The 27,744-nt window shown below is 34.1% G+C and overlaps 2 non-coding genes across 2 annotated transcripts; both read left to right on the top strand.

Annotated features, from left to right (window-relative positions):
• The first annotated feature begins 22,063 nt into the window (after positions 1 to 22,063).
• Positions 22,064 to 22,140, top strand: LOC116278839 (small nucleolar RNA U2-19). Its single transcript, XR_004188195.2, has one exon. It is a non-coding gene; the product is annotated as a small nucleolar RNA U2-19 (small nucleolar RNA).
• A 155-nt stretch (positions 22,141 to 22,295) lies between these two features.
• Positions 22,296 to 22,365, top strand: LOC116278838 (small nucleolar RNA U2-30). The gene has a single exon (XR_004188194.2). It is a non-coding gene; the product is annotated as a small nucleolar RNA U2-30 (small nucleolar RNA).
• Positions 22,366 to 27,744: the final 5,379 nt, after the last annotated feature.

Here is a 27,744-nt window from a genome sequence, read left to right as displayed (position 1 = left end):
GCATGCAACATGGTGAATGCTCAATAAATAGCAAAATCAACTAGCATAAATGTGTTTTGAATAGTTTCAGTTATTGTGATGTTAAGTGTAAAAATCTAATTTTGAGATTTTTTCAAAATATTCTTTAACAAATTGTATTTAAAAAGAAGACTGTCACTCAGAAGCATTCTAAATACACGAGAGAAAATAAGTGGATGATTGCATTTATCACCAACAATGATGCTAATCACAATGGCAAAACTAATAAGAAGTAAGTTATATGCTACTTGTAGGTAGACACACAATAACTTAAGGAGTTCTCTGGAGATCACTTCTTTTTTTACAAAGGGAATACTTGTTCATAAAGAAAATTGATTATTCTGTTATCCTTGTAAAAATCTGAATTGCTAATTTTAAGGTATCAAAGTTATTGTTTTTTTCTTAGAGAGTTTCACCTCAGAATTGGAGATTATTCAAATTTAAAACTTTATTCAGTTTAAATAGAAATACAAAACTTTCTCTAATGTTTAACAAAAGTAACTGACATTAGATATTCAAATAAAGTGTTCAGAGTTAACTTGAATAATTTAGATATTCTCAGACTAATTAGAGATGTGGTTTATAGACAGAGCTGTAAAAATATATCTTGCAAGATATATGGAATTATTCTACTCTTTCAACAAACTCAACTCTATAGAAGAAGCCTAGATCTGAAAAGGCTTCTTATACAATGCAGCTAAGACTAAGTCCTAGTGCTGCTTTTATTTACAATCTGTTTAGAGTCTATATCCAAAAATTATTTATTTGGTTTATAAGACTTTAGTGGATTTTTTCCATTTTTCTTTTCTTTCATTTGTTTTTCTTTTTCTTTCTTTTTTTTTTTTTTTTTTTTTTGCCTGCTCAAGTTCCTTTCACCAGCAGGATGGATTTTCACTGCTAAAGGCTCAAAGTTATCCCCTTTATCAGAAAATTTCCCTCAGCTAAATAGGAGCAAGCCTGGGAAGCTGTACAGTCCCACCCCAAAACTGCCCACCTCCACTGTCCCCGATAGCCATCAGTCAGCAACGACCCTACATGAGGTACATAAGCCCAGCCCCCTTGCCTCACAGTGGAGGACAACTCTGTGGTTTAGTTCACGTTCCAGAGCTTCCCGTGGGACCAGCTGAAGCTAGTCTCTGGGCAAAACCACATCCTTGCTTGGCTTGTCTTCCTTCCCATCCTGCTTCCCTCACGCCCCTTCTTCTGAGAGCCCGCCCTCAGTCCATCACTTTCACCAAGCTCCTAGCACAGACTCCTCTTCTTAGGGAGTCTGGCCTACCACAAAGGTTCCAAAATGTTTAGAGTCAGCAAAATAGAAAGTTATGGATTGCTAGACATAGTCAAAATGCATATAAAAGTGAGAGCTTGAAAAAAATACAATTCAAAACAAGACTGAGAACTTTTCTTTCAGCCATGATGGGTTAACTGGTATTTGACTATGTTTCCATCCTGGGCATTTGACAACAAACAGCAAAGGGTGGTGAATCCTCAAGAGAAATGAAACATGCAGGTTAAGCCTCATGTTTATATTGGCTTTCTCTCTGGGGGAGCTCTCTGGCATCGTAGTGTGGAGGTAGAGCATAAGAGGTCAATAACAATCTTGCTAAGCTGAGGTGGTACAGATCAAAGTTTGAAATTTCTGAGGTGACTATGGAGCAGAGCACATGAGGAAAGGCTGCTGAGCAGAGGAAGGCATCAGAAGTCTGTGAGGAGGTCACCCTCAGGTGTTTGGTCAGAGGCTGGCCTGAGTATGCACAGAGCGAAATTCAGCAAGATCTAACAAGGATTGGATGCTTATGGGCTGGAAATAGCCCAGAGTACCAGAGATTAGTCAATGTAGATGATGTTGGAGTTCCAATCCAGATAGAGTGGAGAGAATTGCTGATTACCTCAGGCATTCAGTGCGACTCCATAGATTGTATTTCAGGAGTCAGGAGCATGCACTAGAATAAAGGCTGTGATCTAGGGCTAAGGACAAAATAAAACACACCCCTCCTAACACAGCATAAAAGCAAGCCTTTAATAAAATCAAGAGGATTTTCAAATGATAAACTGCCTGCCAGAACTAAATACAACAACCTTTAAAGGAAGACAGCATAATGCAGGCTCTGTAAAGTGTACCATCTACATTATCCAGTATACAATTTAGAAGTACCAGGCATGAATAAGAAGAAAATCTATAGACTAAGCAGTCAGTAAAAACCAACCACAAAATTAACCATATGGTAAAATTAGCACAAGGACTTTAAAATAGCTATTATAAATATGTTAAAGGATAGAAAGAAAAATATAGACACATTGTGTGAAAAGCTAAGGAATCTCAGCAGAGAAACGAAAGCTAAAAAGCAAGGTGTCACATGGCAATTGTAAAACTAAAAAAAAAAAACGTACTTTATTATAATTGACAATTGACTGAATTAGATGAACAGTAATGAACACATCAGAAGAAAAGGTCAATGAACTTGGAGACAGAGCAATAGAAATGAAGAAGAATAGAGAGAATACTGGAAAAAAAGAAAAAATAACTTCAGTCACTTATGAGAGTACACCAAACAATCTTACCTAGAAATGGAGAAAAAATAAGATGTGTCAGAAAACAAATATTGAAAAATTAATGGTCAGAAATTTCCCACATCTGTTAAAATTCATAATGTTTAAGGGTACAAACTTGTAACAAGTAGTAAATAAACCATAGTGATCTAATGCACAGTATAATGAATGTAGACAGTAATATTATAGTTTTGTAATGTGATAAATATTATTACAAAGTAACATGATGTACACCTTAAATTTACACAATGTTTCATGTCATATTTATCCAATAAAAAAGTTTCTCACATCTGATGAAAAGCATTAATATTCTAAGTTAAGAAGTTTAGAAAAAATACATGCAAGGTTAAAACAAAGAAAATCAAATATAAGCTGACAATTTTAAGAGCAGCCACAGGAAGAAAGCAAGATACGTATAGTAGAATAGCAAAAAAAAAAAAAAAAGTTGATTTCTCATCAAAAAAAAATGAAAAAGAATGCCACCTCTATAATGCTGAAAGAAAAAAAAAATAGCCACAATTCTGTATCCAGGAAAAATTTTCTTTTAAGAAGATTTGTAAAATAAAGACATTATCAGTTAAGCTAAAATCAAGAGAATTTGTTGAGAGAACTATACTACATGAAATGTAAAATGAAGTTCTTTAAGTTGTAGTGAAATAATACTAGGTAAAAATTCAGAAATACAGGTGAAGTGAATAGTGAGATAATACAAATGCCTGAGTAAACATACTAAAATGTCTTTTACCTCTGTTCTTAAATTATATAAACAGTTGATGGATTAAAGCAAAAAGGAGCTATATTACATTGTATTATTGCTAACAACTAAATTGTTTCCCTCACCCCCATTCACCAAATTCATATGTTGAGGCCCTAATATGATGGCGTTTGGAAATGGCGTCTTTGGGAGGTAATTAGGGTTAGATGATGTCATAAGAGTATGGCCTTCATGATGGGATAAGTGCCCTTATAAGAAGAGACACCGTAGAGTTTGCTTTTTTGCTCACACACACATAGGGACACAGCCAGAAGGTAGCTGTCTGAAACCAACAACAGGATTCTCACCAGAGCCCAACCATGTTGGCACCCTGAACTTGTACTTCCCAGCTTCCGTAACTATAAGAAGTAAATTTTCTCCTTACCTCCCCACAAGTGGTCCTTGCCCTCCTACTCCTATGGCAGCCTCTAAATCTCTTATAAAAATCTTCAACTATTACCATTTTGTACAGGATAAAATATAATATTCAAGATTCTTCACAATCTGGCCCAATTCTACTATTTGGTCATAGTAATTAGAGTCTAGGAGGAAGAAAAAAGCATGAATTAAAATTTTTAGTAATTAATTAAGAATTTGGAGTCCGACTGTACAGTCCATTGATTAGATCAATTCCCTATTATTGGACTGGCAAAATGAGACCAGTTTTGTACTCATGGTGAAGGTGTGCTAACTTATTTCAATGATAAAATGCCTCATAGGATTGGTAGAATTATACTGAGATCTTGAAGTTATCAGGTGGTTTAGGGCTACAGAAGCAGGAAACTAGGAAAATGATGAAAGGAGACCTTGAGCAGTAGTTAAGTCTCACCTGGGGGTCGGATGAGCCCTGCCTGTGGGAAGCACAGGAAAAGTTTCCGACAAGGTAGATTTGAATCCAAGCCAGGTATACAGGCATCCAGCAGAGAATTAATGTGAACTGTGTGATAGAGGAAGAAGGTGGGGTAGAACATACAGGCTCAAGAGAGCTACTGAATACTGAAGCGAGGGAAGAGGCAAGTTCAGGGCAGCATGACCAGAAAGAATTCTGCTTTGAGTGTAGAGGTGTCTCCCCACAATCCCACCCCCATTTCTATCCCTCTGCTGCCATTCTTAATATAACCTAATCACACAGAAATATATTTTGAGATCACACGTTCTACACTTTTTTCTGTTGCTTCCGATTATACTCATTGTGTGTTAACTTTTACATGCCTCAGAGTCAGTAGAGAAACTCCTAGAATTTCTAGTTTGGATTAGGGCCCAAGAATCTGTTTTTATCATGGTCACAGGTGACACTGACACTTGTCCAACATCTGCATTTTTTAACATTACTGGGCTATATTAAAGGTGGAAAAGGACAGAGAAATCCTAATTTACCGAATTCCCTTTGGGGAGAGTACACTGTGTATTAGGAAAGAACACTTGTGTTTGAGGAAGGGAATCAGACTCCAAAATTTAAGCTTAATAAATTGCCTTAAAATTCAGGACAGTCTTGTTCGTTGGAAACTTTTTGCTTTGTTGAGGCTTTGGCATGAGTTGGAATGTGCAGGTTTGTGGAGAAAAACTGAGGCTCAATTTAATCTCTCAGCATTAAAGGGAAAAAAGGAATAAAAAGATATTGGGAATAAATGGAGACGGAAGGGGCCAGGAAAACTCTGTGCAGAGAGGGAAAGAGAAGAAAAAATCAATCTCTAGTAACGGAAAGTTTAAGGTAGAACTTAGCGAAAGGAAAATGTGTAAGAGATTTTAAGTGGGTATGTGAGCCTGTGAATTATCAGAAATGCTATGAGATGAGAGAATCCTTTGCAAAAATGGAAGAGACTGCTGTCTGAACACAGGAATCAGAGTAGGGGGAGCTGATGACTGGTTACAATAGCCTCATAAAAATGATTAAAATACCATTATAAAATTTAAATTGTACCTCAAACTGGAATCATAATGGTGTTTTTTCCTGTTGTATTTAAACATTTACAATGTATGTATGCACTACTTTTCAAGTGAAGTAGACACTTCAAAGCTGTCATTTGATAGGAAAGTAGAACAAAAAAATCTCAAGAGCTTTAGGAGCAAGTACATCAGGTAAGAATAAATATTTCTTCAAATGATGAAAAATAAACAAGTTCCAGCTCATTTAATATCCACATTTCTAGAGACACATTAAAATCAAGGTCATGCTATCCAAGAATATTCCCTATGCATAGTCATTAATTCTCAGATTTATTCATCTTTGCTAAAATAACAAAGTACTGACTTGACTAGTTAATTAAACAAGACAAGTGAGAAATATTCTACTAAAATAAAATAATAAACAAGCCAGAGATGTTTGTTTGCTTTTTCATAAAAAATTCAACTCCTTTTTTTCTAATCTTAAAGTATATACTTTTTAAGAAAAAAAACTGGAAATACAGAAATTAGTAGTAGTCACCTCTCAAGTTGTCTCTAGATTTTCAATAGCTCCTTGATTTTTTTCATTGCAATTATTATTAACTGATTAAACATAACTTAAAAGTTTATTTTAGTACATTTATTGGAATGGAACAAATGCTTTTGCATGGAGATGAGGGAAGTGATCAGAGTAAATAAAAATATGGGCTATTGAATCAAATGCCATCACTAACAATGCTACATGTAAAGGAAATATTCACCTTGTATGAGATGAAGAATGTTTCCTATGCAGTTAAGAGACTTACTATAAGTGGACTCAGGAATAATCATTTGTAATTGATAATAATTTTAAAATATTGTATAAAGTTGGAAAGGATAAAAATTATGCATATATAAGAAGTTCATTTTATCTAAAAACACATAAATTCTTAAATTGTATGCACTTGTAAATTCTTTAATATAGAAACAGTTCTTTTCTGTAATTATGGATAAATTTGTTAGAATTTTTATTGTTTTGCTTTCATACATCACATCTAGAATACATTATCTGTGATTTCCACATTTGTTTATTTAAAGAAGAGATAAATATTAAGTTTATGTGCTGTAAATTGCACAATTTTTCTAGATCATTAATTTTTTGTCGTACACTTTCCTCAACCATAACTCAAAAGGTAATTATTTTTAGTGTAATTCTTTTATTGATATTTTCAAGCCAAATCAAAACATGGATTTAACCTGGAAAAAAATTCCCTGTTTTACATTCATGGTTAATAAAATACAAAATTACATTAGAGAATTATAGTAACAAGAATTATGGCATAGTCTTTATTGAGAACAAATGCAGCCGATTTCAGGAAAATGTTGATGGGAGCAGAAATGTTCCGGAGAACTGGCCATGGGTGTACATTAGCATGTTTCATGGAGGGAATGGTGTCTGTGGGTTAGCCTAGGGATTGGATTTAGTGGAGAATGACTGAACAAGTTATACTAAGTCAGTACTAGAGATGAACATTAAAATGGAAGTTGCTAAAATAAGCAGGATTGATGTTAAGTTATGGTCAGAACACTTATCTACAAATTTGGATATTAGAGGAATGAGGGAAACAAAATAAATGAAATATATGGTTAGTAATAAAATATGTAAAAAAGGAATAAAAGCAGGAAAAAGACTTTATTCATGCAATTAATGGATACCGAATACACAGTGCATAGGGCAATTGCAGACATTAGAGATAATGTGAACGAGAGAGACAACACTTCTGCCTTCATGAAGGTTATAAGTGAATGGAATTAAAGTGGTAGACAGAACTGAAGAGGAACTATAAATTCTCAAGTATACATTACGTGACAGAAGGTAGGATGTATAAAGAACATATTATTCAATGCATTGACTTAAAAAGAAAAGTGATTATTTTAACATCATCTTTACACATTCATATTCATTTATTTTATTCGAAAACAAAATATGCTAATAAGATTAGCTTAATTTAATGTTACTAATCATGTCTAACCATGTTCAATTTGGTAAATATTTCATGAAGATGATAATACCTTAGTATATTCTATTTTTATGTCGTTAATTTTTAACCATCGTTAATTTCCAATTTTCAGGTTTCAAATGCTTCCATGAAACTGTTCTGACATCTTAAGATTTTATATTGCTTTCCTGTACCAAAATACTGCATGAAACAAAACATTTTAATATATTTTTTCTTCAAAGAGACCACAATGTATTGGGCTTTGTAAGATATATTAATGTGTACTAATGTGTTTGCATTGATAATCTCTGCTATAACTCTACTTGTTAAGAAAAAAACATTACATTTAAAAGCAATTTTAATTCAGCTTATTGCATATTAATAAAAACCCATAAGGTGTTCATATACATTCTTATAAGGGGGGTTAAAATGGTAAAGATTTTCATTAGGCAGCTGAAAATTTTAACTTAAACATGTAATAACATTCAGGTTATATGGGGAACTGTTTTATATTTCTGGTCCACTAATGCCGTAAGTCCCTAGTACATATCTTTATAGTGTAGTTGGATAATTCATGTATTGGTCATGCTTTATCAGAGAATTGAGAGTTTAAAATATGGAAGTGCCTATATTTGTAAAAAAAAAATTTTTAATGAGCACAAATATAGCCACTTGTTAGTTCTTTGAAGTTTCTTTTGAAAAACTTTAGTTTTTATTGTTTGAGCCTTTATAAATATAAGAAGCAACTAGCCAACAATCTTTATAATTGGATTCTCCAAACATATACAAAGTCATGAGCCCTCTTTCTTTAGAAAAAAAATTTAACTCTAAATGTTAAATTTGTAGACTAGAGAAATGATAAATTAACCCACATTATTTAGTGAATTAGATGAGCTTGGAATGGGCTTTGAAATCCTTCTGATAAAATCATTCTGCAACTGAATGAATTAAGCATCTGAATATATACAAGAGCCATATAATATATTATAAACCTCACTCCTCAACAGTCAAACCATAGTCAATGGACAAAAAAAAAAAAAATGGTATGACAAAACAAAACAAGAACCTTCTGCAGTAGTAAATTCCATCCTGTTTACTTCCTGCTCATTTTTTATGATTTATTTTTCTTCCTTCATTAAAAATCGATGCAAATTACACATTATTTGATTATATACACTTATAAAATAAAGTTCGCAGACAACAGATTAAAGATTTGATGCTTCTTTTCCAAGATCATCACTTACAACAGTTTAATACAGTTTGTAATAAGTTTCCAGACTTTTGTTTCCCTTTTTATTCAGCAGGACTTTTCTTTTGGTCCATGAATTTTGTCCGATGTTCCAAGTTCAGAATGCAAGTTCTTCAGTACTTGTTTTGCATTCTAAAATGAGTCATAAAGGAAATTACAACATTTGGGGCTAAATATTTTCCCTTAGGTCTTATAGATTAAAACTGTAGGCATGGGAAAGTTAAGGTGACTCACTCAAGACCACATTTAAATTAAGTAGGAAATGTGGCATTAAAGTCTGCTTCCAGAGCTGGTGCTGTTAACCACCGTGACTGCTGCTTCTGTGGAAGGCCTGTGCGTGGCCTTTCACTTTTTATTCCTAACGGACTTACTCAAGAACATAACTTTATGATATGTCCATTTCTGTGTGTATATTTTACTTCTAATCGCCATATAATAATACATGGTACTGAAGTGCCACAGATTATTTAGAAATTCTTTCATTAATGGAGCTTAATGGGATAGTTTCTAGTATTTTGCTATTGCAAACCATACACCAGTGAACATCACTGCATACGTATCTTTGCTTAGAAATCCCGAGAAGTGCTAATTTAGCAGTTAGAAGTATGTTAGATCTTGATAGTTTCTGTCAAATGGACTTCAAATATATGTATCAAATTATACTCTTATAATAGTGTCTGAAAATACCAAATTTCTTACCTGTATCAGCATCGTTCATGATCATTTACTTTTTTGTTTAATATGATCAGTTAAAAGTTACATTGCATTAAAAAATTACCTAGTTTATTTGTAATATTAAGGATCGATTTTAAGGTTTATTATATTTGCAATTTATTCTTCTTCTGTATATTGTCTCTTTCTAACTGAAACGTTTTCCACTGGTAGTTTACATTTTCTGATTAGTTTATGGGAATTCGTTACATATTAAGGATGCTGATCCTCTGTTAAATATTGTATGTTTATTCTAGTTGTGTCATTTGTGACGTTCATTTATGTGCATTTGGTTACATGGAACCTTTACGTTTCATGTAGTGACATCCATCATTGGATTATAGTTTTTGTAAAAGCTTTGCGTAAGATACACTGAACTGGAGAACTGTATTCTTAACAGCATTTTGTTTAAAGGGAGGCCATCACTAACCAGTTCTAGCAGAATTTAGGTAGGGATGCAGAACTACTTGAAGCTTTTAAGATTAGAGCCTTCACACGTCTCCTTTTGTCAGGATTTTGCTGCACTACTGTACACTCACACCTCTAGGTGAAGAAGCTCTCTTAGGATTCTAATAGGAAGCAAGTGGGGAAGGACTCTGCAAAATGAAGACAACAGGTTCTTAATGGAGGACTTTGGGATGGCAAACAATTAACGAATGAGGGAGCAGAGCAGATAAGCAATAGAAGAAAATAATGCCTGTGTTTTGGATGATATTAGACAGGGGCTTTTCAATGTTGAGGCTGGTCAAAGTACCTACTTGGACTTGTTGATAAGGCAGCTGAGTCCTTAAGCATCAGTGGGAAAAATGAAGCTTTAAAACACACATGTTCAGGGTGCAGGAAGATAAAATTCACAGATGCCTTTGATAATATCACCTTGTGTTAAATATTATGCATGTGTGTTTGGGTACCTGGCAGAAGTTCCTGCTTACTGTTCTCCTCTTCTGGGAGAATGTACTAGGCTATTATTGCACATTTTCAGTTCCAGATACATTGTAAGATGGTTTGACAAGTTTCATAAAAGTCCTGTAGGGATTTATAGGGTAATTGAAGGAGCAATGACATGTTTACAATAGTGAGTTCTCCCTTACAGGAATATGTTCTCTCTCAGTTCACTGAAGTCTTCTTTTATGACTTTCAGGAATGTTTTATAGCTTTTCTTTTTCATTTAGACATGATCATTTTTTGGGTTATTTGTGAGTTTTAAAGTGTTTTTTTGTGTGTTCACTGCACATTTTTTTACATTTTTATTCATTTTCTATTTGATAAAAATGGTACATAAATAGGAAATTATTTATGTACGTTAATTTTTATTTAACTGGCCACTTATTTAATTTCTCCATATGTCTAAAGATGGGAAATTAATTTTCTTATTTTTTCATTGTAGATAATTAACATGTTTGAAGATAATTGCAATTTTGAATTCTGCATCCCAATATTCATATCTTAGCTAATAAAATTCTCTTTTAATTCTAGCTTGCCAATATTTAAATTGTATGTGTTGAATTACAATTGTTAATGTGTTGCATTACATTAACATATTTTCTTTCAAGTAGATGCCTGGCAAGTTGATGCTGGTAGTTGATGGGAGATTTTAAATCCTTTCATGGTCATTTCCATGTTGACCTCTTCACATAGCAGCTTAAATGTCCTTATGATACGGTGGCCAGTTTTCCCTGCATTAAGTGACCCTAGATCATGGCAGAAGCCAAGACGGCCTCCTGCTCCAGCCCTGGAAATCATACACTGACACTCGTGCTACATTGTTTGTTTGGATTAATAAATCTGCCTGTTTAAGGGGAGGGAAATTAGGCTCCAACTTTCGAAGTGTCAGAGAATTTGTGGACATATTTTAAAACCAGCACATTATGCGCCTATAAAATATATAAATACTGCTGCACACATTAATTTTTATGAATGGTATCATAGTCTGTGTACTCTTCTGCTACATTTTATTTAATATTTTACAATCTATGATCTATTACTATCCATCCATCTATCTACTGTTCTAATATTTTGATTTAAATTTTATATACTTTCATTTTATGAATATGTATTAATATTCATTTTCTTGCTGAGGAAATTTAGTACAAAAATTTTATTTTTGATTGCAAACAATGGTGTTATAAATGCTTACATATGTCTTCTTGGGCGACTATGTGAGACTTTTTGATAGGTTATATATATCTAAGAGAGATTTCTGAGTAACTGTTTTAAAATATCATCCTTATAGATATAGTTAAATGTCTCTTCATATGAAACACGTTAGAGACCTCATTGCTCTGCACTCTCACCACATTTGATATCCCTTGGCTTTTAATTTTGTCAATCTTAAAATATCTTTCTATACTTTTCATTTGAGCATTTCTGGTTGCTAATGGGGTTGGTCATATTTCAAATGTTAACTTACCAGTTTGGATTTTGTCTTGAGAGTTGACATTATTTCCTTTCCCCATTTTTCCAATAGTTTGTTACCTTTTAATTTATTTGAGGAAATTACATTTTGTTATGCAAACACTTTTCCCTTGTGGAACTGAAACTAACACTTTTAGTTCTGATTTTATGAGTAAACGGATCTCATAGTCAAAAGAAAAACAAACTAGCAAGCAAACAAATACACAACGCTTTTCTTTCAAGATTGAAAAAACAGAAAAAACAGGGTTAATCTGTATAGTTCTGGCCCCAAGATAAATGAAATCGTTAATATTTCCCCTAATTTACTGATTCACTAATAAAAACAAGTTTATTCCTCACTTTTGCAATATTGCTGTTTGAAGGTATGTCACAATCTTTGCAGTTAGGGTAATCATGAAAAAAAAAACTTATTTTGGTTACCCTTGCATACAACATCACTGCTGAATACACTTACAGTTAAATAGATTACCTGTAGCTTTTTTAAGACTATCTACACAGTCATATCATCGATGAACAATCTTTATACGTTTTGTGTTGTTTTATTTTTCTTGACTTGCAGCACAGTGTTGAATTATGATGAAAGTGGACATTGCTCTCATTCTCAGTTTTAGGAGGAAGGCTTTTAACATCTCACTATTAAGCTTGGTTTTGCTGGTTTATTTTTTTAATGTACATTTTAGTAATTTAAGAGATTGCTACTGTAGTTCTAAGTGGTTGAGAAATTTTCAATCATGATAGATGCTTTTTTTGCATTTTTGTAGGATTGTATGGTTTTTCTCATTTATTTTATTAATACTATAAATTATATTGATTTCTTTCATCAGTTTTGTAATTTTTCTTGTATATAGATCTTGTGCACATTTTGTCAGATTTATACTTACGTATTTTATCCTATTTGGGTGCTAATAATATAAATGATATTGTGTCCATTCTAATTTTTTGTATACTGTGAAAATTTTTTGAAACAGTTTTAGATCTACAGAAAAATTGTGAAGATACCAGAGAATGCCCATAAACCCTCCGCACACAGTCTCCTCCACTATTATTTATATTAGAATGGCAGGTGTGAGATAATCAATTAAATAATACTGATAGATCATTATTAACTAAATCCGTACTTAATTCAAATGTCCTTAATTTTTATCTATTTTTTTCTGTTACAGGACACTGCATTACATTTAGTTGTCATGTTTCTTTAGACTTCTCTTGGTTGTGAAAAATCTCTCCAAATTTTCTTGTTTTTGATGACCTTTGCATTTGAGGTGTATTGGTCAGTTATTTTGCAGAGTGTCCCTCAAGTAGGGTTTTTCAGTTACTTTTCACATGATTAGACTGTGGTTGTGCTTTTTGGGAAGAAAGGCCAGAAAGGAAAGATGTCATTTTCATTACATTATATCAAGAATACATTACCAACATGGCTTAAGGATGATGTTAACCTTGAAGTTGAGGTGGTGTGTGTCAGGTGTTTGTATTGTGAAGTTGCTTCCCCCCACCCCTTTCCCACAGTGTTCTCTTTGGAAGGGAGTCACTATGCACAGCCCACACATAATGAGTGGGAAGTAGCACTTCACCCCCTTTGAGGGCAGAGTACTGACAAAGATTATTTAGAGTTCTTTTGCATAGGAAGTTTGTCTGTTCTTCCTCATTGAATTCAGTCATTTGTATCAGTATGAGACTCACAGATATTTGTTTATACTATGGTATATAATTCTACACTGCTTTTTTATTTTGTTGTTCAAAGCCTTCCAGCTTTGACTGTTGGTACATCTTTCAGTTGGTTCTTATGTCCCTTTGAATATCCCCATCATTGGACATGTGCTATTTTTAGGGAGAGAAGAAATATCTGTAGTTTCTGGCACTAAAGGACACACCACGCTCATCTTGTATATTTCCTGCCCCATCCTAGAATCAGCCATATTTTCCAGGAAGTACTGATTCTTTTTATTGGAGGATGACATTAGAAACCAAGAGCTGGGTATTAGATGTGCTCATTGCTTCTTGGCCCACTCAGCTGACACAACAAGGAAATATGTGCATGGATACTAACCCACATATATACACATGCTTATAAATATTTCTATATGTAACCACCTGTCTCTGTATACTAAATCATAAGTCCATACTGATGTTTCCAAATTATCTATTCCAAATAGTTGCCTATTTCCACATATAACATTCCTTTGCTTATCTGTAGCTGCTCATTTCAACACTGAGAAACCTAGGTCTCACTGCCCACCATCCATTTACTTAATCGTTCCATTCCAGTATACGTATATACTGGTTTTAGCCTTGTTAACTTGCACCCCTAGGAAACAAATTTATCAAGTAGAGTGAAGCACTGTGCAAAATTGCTTTGCCCTTAGTCTTAGGGACTCAACTAATCTACAAAGTTACTTAGGTTAGTACCACTTCCCCCACCTCTGGTGATACTGTTTCATGCATTTATAATACATTTAAATGATTTTTGGTACATATTTCATTTCTGTACCAAAATTCTCTACCGTGTATTTTCATATTCTGACTATACCGACTTAGGTTTTATAAGATAATCTCCTTTATGCTTCTCCTGTGGTCTTTCTTTTCTCTTTGTTGTTGTTGCTGTTATTGTTTTTACTAAAATTTTGTCCTGTTATATATGCCTGGTGATTTTTGTTTATAAGTCAAACAATGCATGTGAAATGTTTTAGAGATCATTTGAGCTTCTGGATAATGTTATCTTTCTCCAGAGAGGATTTGCTTCTTCTCTGACAGGCAGATGACAAATCTAATTAATACAATCAGCACTTTAAATTTTCACAGCTAGCCTTTACTCTCTGGTTTATTTTCAGTTCAATTTTAATTATAGTTTGTAGCCTTTTAAGTTCCCAATCATCGGTTATTTACAAGAACTTCCCCTCATTGGCAGGTCCTGGTTTCTGTCCCACACCCCTCACTCAACCGCATGAAATTATGGAAAGTTCTGTTCAACTTTTCAACGTCCTGGTCACATCTTTTGATATCACCAATCAACATGGTGGAAAAGCAGCACTCAATGCCATTTTCTACCTCTTTTGACTTCAAATTTCTCCTAAATAATGGCTAAAAACATTCATATTGCTTATGTAACTTTTAGATGGTTTCAATGAGATGGTTTTGAAATATTTTGTCTAGATTTTCTGGTTTTCTTAGCAGAAGATTGTTGCATGTGACTGTCCCATCATTCCTCGAACAGAAAACACTCCCACTCCTTCCTGATTCTCTGCCCTTACATCTGGGATGACTTGTCTCCTTCCAGGATCTTTTAAAAATAAGAGAACATACCCAAAATGGAGTCACTTAGGTTAAGCCCCATGTCATCAAACTGAGACTTAATTACAGTTTGGTGTCTCCCAGAAATGGAATCAGGAATCACCTGATCAGAACTAGTGAGGTATTCTGCTTGGCAGATCCCTGCCATACCCTCAAGGAACGTAGCCTTGCAATAACCAGCCCACTTTCTTTGCCCAGTATAACTACCTTGTTCCTGCTCCCTTCTGCCTATAAAAGACTTTGGTTTTGTAGAGCTACTCAGAATTCCTATCTCCTAGATTGGATGCTGCTTAATTCATGAATCACTGAATAAAGCTGGTAAGATCTTTAAAATTTACTCAGTTGAATGTTGTCTTTTTAAAAAACATACTTCAAGATTATTGGGCTTCTGGATTTATGAATGGATGCATCTACTATTGGATTCTCTGTCTTAGGTCTCCACCTGGGTTTATTTTCAAACCTCTTTCCCCATAAAGATGAGAAAATCTGAGATCCAGTTCACTAGGTTTAGCAAATGCTATCAGGAAAAAATTGATTCATTTTTCTCCTTACCTCTCTAAACTCCAGTCTTTACTAGATTAAGTAACTTGTAATTTCATCAGTGCTTTGAAGAAGATTTTTTTTTTCTTACTCCTTTACCAATAGCCATGTTACATTGATGAATACAAAAATGCTTCTGAAATCTCATCTCTTATTATTTTATGTTGTTTTTCCTTTTCTTCTCATTATGGAAAAAGTCTTTAGTTAGACTGCTGTTTCACTGAAGCATGTTTTAAAATTTCAAATCTGTATTTGCTTCCACTTTGGCTTTAACTTCTTTCTAAAATTCCACTCAGTTTTTCCTTATTTAAAGGCTTCCTAATTGGGACTTTTGATAAATTGTATAAATGCTGTTTCTTCTTGAATGTCATTGAGAATAGGATTACAGATTTTCTAACATTTATTTTATTCTTCTCATTCTAGTTCATAGAATAATTTTAGAGACTTTACAAAAAGGTTTATTTCTATTTAATTAGAGTGTGTTCTGTCATGTTTAGTGAGGCTTTAAAAATTTTTAAAGAGTTTTTTTTTCTTTTTCAGTAGAAAACTGAGATAATTTCTGTCCAATTGCTTGCATTCTTGTTTTAACATGTTCAAATAGTCAGTCCTAACAAAACAAAGCAGAAATGTTTACCTTGTCGATAACTTTACATTGCTAATTTAGAAACACAGAAGTTTGTCGGTAATAGAATGGAGGCCAATATTAGCTTGGCTTCCGTGTCAATTAATTTTGCATTTTGTGTGGTAGCAAGGAATTAGTGTTTCCATCCATGCAAAATAAGCTTGTATAAGCTCTGCTACAGATTCCAAACTTAGTGTGACTGCCTTTGTCTGGTGTGCTTCCTGAAAGTGACTGAGTGAAATGTTGGTGTTGCACATGCCCCATAACCTTCTTCTGATTCTAGCATTTATTAGTTGATAAGGTTTTTAAGTAAAACTCTTTCAGGTTTCCTCTCATTTACTTTCATGTAGTATATTCCTTTGTCTTATCAGGGAGGCAAGCAGAGTGTCTCTTTTCTCCCATCTAGTTATGCCCACACTATTTGTGAGAGAAATTAATCAATTTCTATTCTGTGAATATTACTCTAATGTTCCTCTGAATTCATTAAAATCTAATTTTAATGAGTTTTTTTTTAGGAGTACAGACAGTGAAGTTAGATAAGTGTGCTCAAATGTCATCTTACCTGAAAGTATAAAAAATATTATTTTAAGCTTTGTTTTTGCCTAACTTGATGATTTAACATATCAAAGTAACATAGGATATTGCTTTTCAAAGGAAATTAGACATCATCAATTCCATCTTCATGAACTTAGTCATTATATTTTATACTTACTGGAAGAACTCTTTTAAACATATATGTATATGCACATATATACAATTATATAGCATTAATTACACACTAGTATAACATTAGTAACTAATTTGTAAAACAAATTGATAAGTTATTTAACATTTTTAAACATTGTGAGACTTTTTATTCTTAATATCTTTGAAACTCTGATGCATGGTGACTTGGTTAAATACTTGATACTCTCTACCTACATCTACTGGAACAGTTATTTGATTGGCTGTCTAACCTTCACAGCTGATGCCATTCAAGTTTTACTATTTTTCCAGCAGACTCCGAGGTCTGTCTTGTATAATTGCAAGGGAACTTTGAGAACTAAATTCCAGTTTGCCTTCCTGCTATCTACTATTGATTGTGTGCCCCAAATAGACTGACTGAGTTCCTTTTTATGTTTCACCATCAGCTAATAAAGAAGAACATTAGTGAGGTATGCAAACGCCTGCTAAAAAATCAATTTAGATATTTTGTTATAATTTAGATATTTTGTTAACAATGCATATTCCAAAATCTATACTTTACTTACTGAAGCAGAGTATCTTGGGAAATAGTGCAGAAAACTACATATTTACCAAGCTCACTGGGTGATGATTCAGAGCAGGTCTTGGAATTAGACAGATATGGGGTCTAATGAAACCTCTATTTACTATATGTAAGATTGTGGAAATGAACTTGACATGTGTGATTCATTTTACATATCTGAAGTATAGTATGGACTGTAGTATAGACTAGATATTTAGATGCAGTAAAGTATTACTTACAAATCTCTTAGCCCAATTCCTGGGACAAACCATATTTAATCAACTGTAAGATGCCACTGATTTAAAGGTGCATGGTTATTTAATGTATAGCAGGAGGAAGAGGAATTACCCTATGACACAATACTCAGTAATCACAGACATTTTATTTTATACTTATTGAAATAATTCTGTAAACATATATATATATAATCGTACAGTATTATTTGCCTACATTAAAAGAAAACATAAGCAAAATGAATTGGTGAAGGCATTTCTGAAACTTCTATATAATACTGCTCATGAAACATAAGTATATTATGAACCATGGAATGTGATATGAAAATATTAATGATGCATTTCTTCTTTTTCTTTTTTTTTTCCCAAAAAGTTTTACCTTTACTGCTGCAGGATATTGGAAATTTGTTCGAGGTCTTGACCTTTGATGAATCTGGATTTTTGGTACCAAATTTAGCCAGAGGATTTAATATAAGATGAAGATTATGCACAAATGTCATTTTCTCCGTCTGCTTCATGAGCAGTATTATATAGTTGGTAATCATTTTACCAAAACTGGGAGATAAGTTTCTGCTGGCCCCTATGTTACTTCTACTCTTAATTCCCAGAATACAATCAGAGTTAAATTGACTTTCAAAGCCCTTGGTAATCTGGCTCCATATTAATTCTTCAACTCTATCTCCTTATGCTCTCTTGTGAAAACCTCTGCTCAAGTCAGGTTGATCTCATCACGGTCTTCTGAACACACCATGAGCATTCCTATCTTTACTCTTCAAACATCCCTCCAGCTATAATAAATTTCATTCTCTCCTTTTTTTCCTCCATTGTTGCATCTTATCTTGTTCTTCTAGAGCACATTCATATTTCCTTTCTTTCAGTTGATAAGTATTTCTTGAATACATATTATTATCAGGCAAATAAATAAGACAAACAAAAGCCTCTGTTATCTTGGAACAATAAAGGGTATAGGAAATAATCAAATAATAATCATAATCATAAAATATATTTTTAAATATTTTGATTATGCTAAGGGAAATTAGAATGATTGGGATAGCTTAACAGACTTTATCAATAACTGTCAATTCCAATCTATGGCATGTTCAAATATGGTGCATTGGATTGTTGTTTTATCCATATGTACATAGCTTGTCTCCATAATTAAAGCATAGAATAAAAGAGACTGAATTAGTTCATACCTGCAATAGAATTAGCAGTGCATTAAGAAACAAGAAAGCAATTCAAACTTTGCTCATTTCCCCCATAAGATAGCTTGCAATCATTGGACATATAAACACGTAAAGCCTCACAATAACTACAAATATCTATTACCTACGTTGACTTGCGTTCCCCCTACCTTGTTCTTCAGCAGGGAAGGAGGGCATTCTTATTTTATCCTTGAGGATGAGTAAGAGTAGGAATGTACTGGAGGAGAAAATGATGCTTGTCTCTTGCCAGAGAATTGACCAGCAGCTCAGTCTCAGGGAATATAGGAACAGAGAGTCAATTCCTGTGTCTCCAATGTCTTTCAGGGCCACTAACTGAAAGATTCTTAATACTGCAACCACAGTCAGAAAAGTCTAGACAGCCACAGAATCTGCCCAGAATATTTAAGCTGGAGTGGACAAATTCCATCAGATAGTGACAAACTAACACCAGGACTCAATAAACAATGAAAGAAGGAGGATGGACCCTCACATCTAAGTCAATAAGCCCTAATAAGTTATTGTAGAATTGCACTGTTTAGAGTACAGATCATTTCACCTTTTATTGTTAAAGCCAAAGATACTGATAAAATTTTCCATAGGCTTAATAAGTACTGAATGTCCTTGCCACATGTTTAGTATTAACTGACAATCCTGTAGATACTTAACTTTTAGTGTAATATTTGTGTAATTTTATAAAACATCTCTTTCATGCTTATAGAAATAAAAATTTGGCAGTGAATTCAGCACATGAGATATTAGAATTTACCTTTTACTCTTGCATTTTAAATGTCACCTGTGAATAACTTTAAAACCTATAAGAAAGATTCTAGGTCTTTTCCCCTTGTCTACTGGTACCTGCAAAGTTATCATCCGAATTTGAAAATCTCTACTAGCTAGTTTTATGGCTCCATAGGGTATGATATTGGGCTCCTTGGAATTGGAGATAAATTTTCTCTATGAAAATTTCCTTCCTATAGTTGAGGAACCCACACTGGTTTGTCTATAAACATGCGAAAATCTCAATTGTTCTCCCACTCCAAACAGCTTAATAAGATGTTCCTTTGGGCAAATTACTTTCTTTTTCTTCTCTTATTCATGAGGTCACCATTTCTCTCTTTTTATTTTTCAAGAGGCATTATATGTTCAACTCAAACCAATGTATGATTAAAAAATGCCTTACCATGAGTTATGCTCACATATAAAAACAGATGTACGGACAAATAACTCAAAAAAAGTTTAGACCAAAACTTATGTAATGAGTGTTGAATGGTGCCAATCACTTGGAAAAAAGATTTTAGATTTAGTAATCACAGAGAGTTGTTAATCAGATATCCTCTTTTTCTTTTATTTTCTACTGTCTCGATCAATTTAGGCTCGGGGATTTTGGCCCTGGATTCCAGCCCACTTTTCCCATCGTAAGGATTTCAGAAATCCTGTGGGTAAGAGAGCATCTGGTTTATGATATTTATAAGTGTCTGAGCTCCCTAATATGCCTAGTTACTGTGGAGACTAAAAGCAAATAGGATTGAAATGCAGGCTTAAGTATGGAAAGTACACAACGTTATTCTGCAGTCCTCTCCAACTGACATCCTAAACAGGTTGTGTTCCGTGTCCTTTCTTTGCAAAGACGTCAACTTAAAAAATGACATTACTTATCAGTACTGAAAACAGACATCAGATAACCCCATACAGCTTAGCATAATGCACAAACAAAAGCTCTCTGACGTTTGAACTGATTCACTCTGTATGACAGATTATATATGCCTCCACTGCTCTTCACGAGTTACTATTTTAAAATGTTACTTTTCCCTTCTGGCTAAATATTGCATATAGCTACCTCGGTTTACTCATTATTGTAACAAAACAGGGCCTCGTACATTTATACCACATTATTTGTAAGTTAAATTCACTTTTCATAGACAAGTTTTCCTTACCTGAAAAATGAAAGTGAAAAATGATGTTACTCTATTTGCCATCACACTTCCTTTGCTACCCTTCTGGCTTTGCCAGTGCTTACCATTTCCCCTTTAATTTTTATCATTTGAAAGAGATGCTGTGCTATACTCTAATACTTGATGTCTAAGAATGTTCCCGGCTTTAACAACGCACAGAAATTTATCTGTGCACCATCTCTTCAAAAGGGTGCTACTATTTGATGCAAATGAATAAAACAAGGGACACTGTATTTCAGTAAAAATAATTTTCCAACATATAAACATTCTTTTATACTTAAAAATACATCTTCAGTATAAACATATCATAATTCTTCACACTCATGCTTTTTATCCTAATTACAAACTTATTTTTATTTAGAAACATTAAAAAGGGATTTTAGTTGGAGAAGAGAGGATGATGCTGAAGACAAGTGCTAAAATAATAGAATTGGAAAGACTTGACATACGAACTTTTGTAGGACTTAATTTCTCCATCTATATATATTTTTTCTTTGGGGATGTTCTTTGGAGGAGCTGTAATACTGTGAACTGATGGAACACTGATTCAGAACACTCAGGTGCTAATCCTGGCTCCACCACTTATTAACTAGATTCATTTTCAGAAGGAAGCACCATTTTCTGCCCAACCACCCTCACAAGGTCCTTGTCACAATCAAATATGTGAGAAAGTACTTTAAAAATTATGAAGCGCTAAGTCTAATCTATTAGTATTTATTGCCATCCCTAATTTGCAGAATGGGCTTATTTATGGAAGAGTCACAATGAATTATTTTTAATTAAATATTTTTAAATTGCAAAGTGATATGTACTCCATGGAAGAAGAGAAACAATACAAGAATATGTAAAGGCAAAATTGATAACTTTCCTGTAAACTCCTTTCTTAACTCTCAAGTTAAATAATATTAAAAGCATAGTATGTAACGCTCCACAATTTTGTTCATGTTCATGTAAATTGTATATTAATATAGTTAACTTTTGATTTCACATTTGGCAATTATTATAGCTTTTCCTCATTATTCTTTCCTTATTCTTCTTGTGTTTCTGTATTTGTTTTTCATTCACTTTTTTTACTTAAAAGTCATGTTTGTATACTTTGTAATCTCTGCACATGAAAGGTGAAAGATCTAACACATTAAAAAAAACTTTATAATTTTATATGATGAGTGTACCATAGTTATTCAACTATTTCCTTATAGGTGTACACTTATGTTGTTTCCAAACTTTTACCTCTAGAAATTATCCCAAATAAGCTTCCTTCTATAGTAAGGCCTTAATTTTTACTGTATAGATTCATAAAGGTGGGTCAAAAAGTATATTTTTTAACTACAGAAGATAATATCAGGTCACTTGCTGAATTCACATTCACTTCAGTCAAGAATGAAGAGGTTTTCTGAGATCTGCTCTTACTAAAGTGGATCAGTGATAAAAATAATCATATCTGAGTATCAGAACTTCTAGTCTACCTGATGCATGCTCTCTGTAGTTCTGAGAAGCAAAAGTATACAGTCATTTAAAATAGTAACAGGTTATGTCGGATAGGGGTGTGTGTGTATAAAGGTGACAGTGGATAACTGAGGGCTTCACTTATTGACGGGTAAATGAGAATGGGCCCTGGTGGGTTTGTATATGAAAAGCTAATCAGTTCTGAGCAATGATGAAAAGCTTTTACTACTGACCATTATAACTATGACAGTTTCTACACTTGATCCGAGCGTGGAATTTGGGGGGCGAAAAAAAGAGTGAAGAGGGCCAACTTTTAAAGTTTGGTTAATCCTGCAGATTTTTTAAAAGTCATCATGAATGCATCAATTTTATTTGACTACAAACTATGTTGTGCTTATTTCCGTAGGCTAGTCTACTAGTTAGAATTATGCTTATTTTCATCCTTAGCCAATTAAGAAAAAAAAGTCTATTGTTTATCTTTTACTTATCCATTTGTCAAAAGTTGTAACTATGGTAATGTCAATAACCTTTCGTTCTATATTATTGTACCTTTGAAGGATCTTACAAGACAATATTAGATTGTCTCTAATACACAAAAATTTAATTTCAGCCAGTGGAATTCTCTAGATCAGTGCTGTCCAATAGAATTCTCTGCTGTGATTAAAAGGTTCTATATCTGCACTGTCCAGTATGGGAGCCCTGAGCCACATGGGACTTTTGGGCACTTGAAATGGAACTAATACAACTGAGGAACTCCAAACTTAATTTTATTTAATTTTAATTCATTTAAGTTTAAATTTAAATAGCCACATATGGCTGGTGGCTCCGTTAATAGAGAGGGAAAGTCTAAAGTTCTTTCATGTGATTAGAATTGACTCTCTGGGAGTTAAAGGTGTGGTTTTTAAACTTAACAAGTAAGATATACTGAAATCGTTTTATTTTTGCACATTGCTTTACTGAAGAATTGGTTAGAGTCACTCAGGGCAATCAGTCAAGTTGATCTATTTTGGCATGTCAACTCAATCAACTCTTCCGCAATCAGACTTAGCATTTCGACGCTCATCAGTCAAAAACAGTAAATCATTCTGCTCTACTGAAATTTAATTGTTCAGCTATGACGAAGTGGATCTATAATATTGAATGTCATGCTATTCTATTTTGTCACTATCCTGTGTTAATATATTTTTACCAAGTATGCATTCTTAAATCAATAATATGTGTTTTTATGTAATGTCTTATAACATCCTTCTTTTCTATTTTATAGGAGAAAACATTTTCTTTTACCTAAATTCTGTCTCATGTGACTTTAGTTACACTGGAATTTTTTTAAAAGATAAGTTTCCTAAAAGTATTCTGCTATTCTTCTTGAGTTTTGAACTTCCTATAATTAGCACTTGAAATGATTTTCTCTCCCTCTTTCTCTTTCTCGCTCTCTGATTTGATATCAGACTGAGTCTCATCTAATCATGAGATTTCAAAGCAACTACTTTGAAGGAGGCTTTTTTTTTTTTCTTCCTATTTTTTTCTTTGCAGAAAGAAAAGTCAAGAAAAGTTCCAGCTGTTACTGGCACAAATCTAGGCTTAGTAGCGCTATCCCAGTTTCTAAACCTTACCAGTTTCATATGCAAATATTGATGGCTTGAGTAGCAGAGAGTATAATCCTATTATAGTCTCAAATTTATCTGAGTTTTTAGAAATGCTGATTAGCTTTGGTATTCACCTGACTTCTTTCTTGGATACTATTAGCATCTGTGGTGGTTTCACATCCTTTCATGTGAGAAAATATGATTTTGATAACTGCTTCCAAGATTTTCTTCCGTCAGAGAACTATCACAGCACAATCTCTTTTACTTCTGAGTTTGAGTTTGAGTAATAAAATATTTAGATAGTTTGTTTCACATTCATTAAATTTAAAATTATCCATCTGAAAAGTGACTCCATATTGAAAATTGTTTGCAATATTTGATCTATTCTGTTTTATTTACCATTAAAACCATGAATAGATTCCTGTTTCAACACTAGTTTTACATACAGGTAATGCAGTCACATGAAGTTTTCAAGTCCTCTAACCATTTGTGTTGTTTAAAGTGGCTAAAACTTGGAATGGAGACTAAAGCACATATAAATGCCCAACCAAGATTATCTCCCACTTCCAGAAAAGCAGGAAACATATGGGTTTGGAGGTATAATTCTTGGGCTGACTATCATTTTCCTAATTTAGGTGACATTTTCTTTTGATTTGTAAAAATCCAACTAATATAATAATATTAATATTAATATTAATAATATATTAGCTTCTCTTGCCACAATTAAATAAAGTATATTATCTGCCAGTGGTTACTACATAACTATCAACATACCCAACATCGCATAGTCACTTAAAAATGATTCTTTTGTTTCCCTTTCTTGTTAATTTCATTTTGATAAGATATAGTCATACTATCTATAGTTTACTCACAAATCATTTAAAAAATATGCAGTGAGCCCAAGCAGTGGAAAAAGGCTTTTCAGAACAAATCTACTTGAATTTGAGTCTCAATGATGTCAAAACCCTACAACATAACAATAGACAGTAAAACCAAAAATGTAAATCTTCTTAAGCAGGAAGTTTAAATAAAACTTAAGTGTATCTGATAGTTTACAAACATAGAATGAAAAAGACCACCTTAGTTATTTCAACATGAGTAACTCTGAATTGTCCCAAGGCTAATATATATTCCTATTAAACATTGATTAAGAAAGCTTAGCTATTCTAAATCAGACGGTGAAGGGAAAGAAGGTAATTATTAAGGCTTTGACTGTAACCTTAGGGCTGATAATGTATTGTGCAAGATTAAGGATGACTACAAGTGCACTGACACTCCTCCCATCAAGGATCAGGGCTTACTTTGCTGCTACCTTTTCAAATAGGGCATGGTGGGGACACCATGACAGGCTTAGCCTTCAACAGCACAGACAGCTTCCCCCGTGGTCTCTTGGAGCACTAGGGTGCCAGGTAAGAAGTCCAATGACCCTGCTGGAGAACCCACATGGTGAGGCTCTGAGGTTTACATGGAGAAAGTGACCCAGTTGAGCCCAACCTTCTAGCCATCTGTGCTGAGAAAACAAAAATCTGGGTAAAGGTATCTTGGACCCTCTTGATTTACCCATCCGCCACTTGCATACCATAGAATGACCCCAGTAAGTCCACACAGAGCAGAAAAATCACGAATCTGAGCTTTGCTCAAATTCCTGATCCACAAAATCAGGAAACACAGTAACAAGCTTTTGTTTTAGACCACTAAGTTATAGGGTAGCTAGTTACAGCATGATGGAGAGCAACAACCAAAAAGAGAAGAAGGGAAGGAAAGAACTTCTTGCTATTTGCAGTTACACAGACAACTGTTCGATTAGTTTTACGTGTATTAACTGTTAAAATAGTAATCCTGAACTAATTTATCCAAACTTGTTTGTTGGAACAGATTAACTGACTGAGCGTTTTATTAATATGTGTGAAAAATCTTTGCAATAATTATTGGTCTTTATTATTTTACTTTATGGAAGTAACCTGTTGTGAAAAATGAGAGAGAACATGGGAAAATCAGATATTTAGAGAAGCAGCTTAGTGTATTTACAGAAAAAAACTAGGTACCTATTGAAAGATCTGAGACAAAAGATTTACTCTGCCACTCATTAGTCTGGGGAGTTTGATCAAGTCACTGTCCTTGTGGGCTTTAGATTCTTCATTTCTAACATTAACTCATTAGATGATGCATGCAGACATTGCTTTCATCTCCTTTAAAAAGCCCTTGTTGTGTCGTTCTATGTTCTTTCGTTAGATGGTCAGTCAGGTGTGGCCACAACAGGAGGCACTGGACAAGTGCAAGAAAACAAGTTTCTTACATTCTCAGGTCCTGGAGAGACAGTCATAAAGGGGCCTCAAGTCAGAACATCAAGGGAGCCAGTTCAACCAAGTGGGTGGGGAGCTGAGAGTGAGAACCCATGGGCAACTGCGGGTCAGGGTGGAGTACTCAGCAGAAGGTGCGAGAGGATCTCACTGGTGTGTTTGAATGTCACTAGCTCACAGTCAGGGAAGGGCAAGAAGGGGAACTTGTGGCAGGGACCAGCCTTTTCATACTGGTGTACCTGGTTATCTTGGAGGGGTGCTCATAGCCTGTTTTGGGGGATGTTGAGGCAGCAGGAAAATAGGAAGTTTTAAAATGTACAATATAATCATTAGGTTATGCTACGGTCTGGATTGTTTTGATTCCCCATGAAGTCTGTATGTTGAAATCCTAACACCCAGTGTGATGGCATTAGGGGGCGGGGGCTTTGGGAGGTACGCAGATTATGAGGGTGAGCCTCTGGTCCTCTTATAAAGAAGAGACCCCACAAAGCTCCCTGGCCTCTCCTGCCATGAGGAGAAGTCTGCCACCGAGAGGAGTGGCGTTGCCTGATCTCAGACGTCCAGCCCCCAGAACTGTGAGCAGTACATTTCTGCTTTTTATAAACTACTCAGTCTGTGGCATTTTATTATAGCAGCCCAAACAGACTAAGATAGACGGCAAATATTTGAACATTTCACAACTAAATTTGTGTCAAACCTAGGAGGTTTGACAGCAGATGACTTCCTTCTCCACCACCAAGTTGCACAGTATCATAAACATTCGTGATTGTCCTAAATAGTTCATCCTTCTAAACTAACCCTTGATAGTTTCCCAGTGAGAACTATGTTGGTAGAGGAAGCAGTCAATACATATTGCTTGATTCTCATCTGTTGGGTTGTCAGGTAACAGGTGTAGCTGGGAGAATGCTTACCTATATATTATTTATCACAGAGGCTATACTTCCTTATAAAGGGTGAGCAATCAGTATATACATAACTTGCATTTTTCCATTAATTTGACTCCTTCTCTCCATTTCCATACTTTGAGATGAGTTGTGATAGATTCAAATTTTAAAATAATATTAGAGATAATTCACAATATGCTGTTAGCTCTACACATTTTCTAATTTAATCGGGTTCCCTCTGCATGTGAGTTTTGGAGGGAGCATTATTATGGCATGTGAGTTTTACTCTTAGACTCAGGTAAATTGGTTATGTTGTGTATTTCACTGTAGCATTTTCTGTCTCCTTGCCTTCATTTAAGGTGACGCTTTGATCAAAGGTGACAAAGCATGAAATTACGACCAGCTGTAAAAATGTCACATGCTATTTCAAAGTCCTCCTGCAGATGGAAAATTTCCTGATTATCTGGATCCACCGTGGGAATTAAAATTCAGTGTGCCTGACATTACAGCATGTTTTAACAAGAGCACAATTATATTCTTACCCTGTTCCAATCTAGAGTTGCCTAGTCAGAATTGTCAGACAAGTCCATGGAGGATAGGAACTGTCACTGAGCATCAGCTCACACAGGAGAGTAAAATGAAGCCAATGCTTTCTCCTTTTATGAAAATCACTAATTGTATTTTATTCGAAAATATGTGTTCCTATGCCTGGAGCAAGCCCTGAGAATGTAAGAAAAGCAGTCTATTTTCGAGTTTTATGGCAAAATCCTTTACTTTATATAATAAGAACTGTTAGCTATTTCCTCCTCTGTAAAAAGAAAAAAAAATTCTAGGACATATGCAGCAACTGTCACAATCATGAAAAATAAGACATTTTGAAAA

This window comes from Vicugna pacos, chromosome 7 (assembly GCF_048564905.1).
Source record: "Vicugna pacos chromosome 7, VicPac4, whole genome shotgun sequence".
Classification (NCBI taxonomy): domain Eukaryota; kingdom Metazoa; phylum Chordata; class Mammalia; order Artiodactyla; family Camelidae; genus Vicugna; species Vicugna pacos.
The sequence above is the reverse complement of the archived record's forward strand: the minus strand, read 5'-3'. Positions and strand labels throughout refer to the sequence as shown.